This window comes from Aplysia californica, unplaced genomic scaffold (assembly GCF_000002075.1).
Source record: "Aplysia californica isolate F4 #8 unplaced genomic scaffold, AplCal3.0 scaffold00336, whole genome shotgun sequence".
NCBI classification, from domain to species: Eukaryota; Metazoa; Mollusca; class Gastropoda; order Aplysiida; family Aplysiidae; genus Aplysia; species Aplysia californica.
The window spans coordinates 400,994-402,387 of NW_004797606.1; positions in this window are offsets into that span (position 1 = coordinate 400,994).

Below are 1,394 nucleotides of genomic sequence, written 5' to 3' on the forward strand. Positions count from 1 at the left end.
TCTTTTCCCAAGGAAATCAACTGCGGGAAGCTACAGGACTTTACCATGCGTGACGAATGCACTTTGCTCTAATCGTGTAACTCAACTGGAACAAAATGTGTCACCACTACATGTGGTGGAGTCGGGAGCTCGTCAATTTTCGGTCTAATGAAGTTATTAGTACCGGTATCATGTTAACGCGTGTTCATTTTCCTTGCTTTTGTTGAAACATCCTTGATAAATGTTTTGCCTGTCTCCCCAGTGCTTACATAAAGCGGGCGCAGCCCTTTGCAAATGCTGCACCACTGAACAGGTGTAATGTAATAAGCCCAAATCATTCTATGCAGCAAACACTACCATAGTCATTTTGGCAACGCTGAAAGCACTATCAGTAGTGTTTATAGCACAGATCTTCACGCCAAAACATTATTTCTGGCTACGCCAAAGACACTATCCTCAAGCCAAAATCACTCTATGCAACAAACACTACCATAGTCATTCTGGCAACGCTGAAAGCACTAGGCCTATATTAGCAGTGTTTATAGCAAAGACCTTCACGCTAAATAGACTACTGTCCCGCAAAAAAAAAACCCACTACCATCAGATATACATATAGTCTTAGGTAATATGTATTATACAATCACGCAAACTCTAGATCTACCATTTTCAGCTTCTCACGCCTTATTCACTGCCATCACGCAAAATCCACTATAGTTTGTGTTTATAGCATAGGCCTTCAAGCCAAAATCACTATTTCTAGCCATATCAATGACATCGCTCTCAAGCAAAAATTACTCTTCAAGTATGCTATTTTAAAAAAACCCACTATCCCGATCAATGATCACGCTAAATAAACTAGTCCCGCAAAAAAACACAACCACCAGATGTACGTATAGGCTTATTCTTAGGCAATCACACATTTTTAAACCCCACTATTTTCGGCTTAACCCCCATATTTCAGGTGCCATCTCTTAGTTATAATAGCCCAAGGTACTGGTTTTAAAAATACTGGGATAGTCTTTTGAGCATAATGTCTAAACCACGAAATTGGTGCTCATGTGACCTTATGCAGTTGCTAGCGCCGTACTAAAACGAAAAACAAACAACAAACAAACAAACAAAAACCATGAAAACAACCGCAGTAGTATTTATTGACGAATGACGACAGTGTTTTTGGCGTGGGTAGTCAATCTAGCGTGTAAGCGGCAGTGTTTTCAGCTTGGAGGAGATAGTGTTCATAGCGTACGCCAAAGTTACAAGGGTAGTATTTACAGCGTGTGCAAAAATCACAACGGTAGTGGTTATGGCATAATAAAAGCCTACGCCAAAAACACTTCGGTAGTCTTTACTGCACGGTTGTGTTCTGAGCGTGTTACAACGGTGCTAAAGAACGCTGAAAAGTGTGTGTGTGTGTG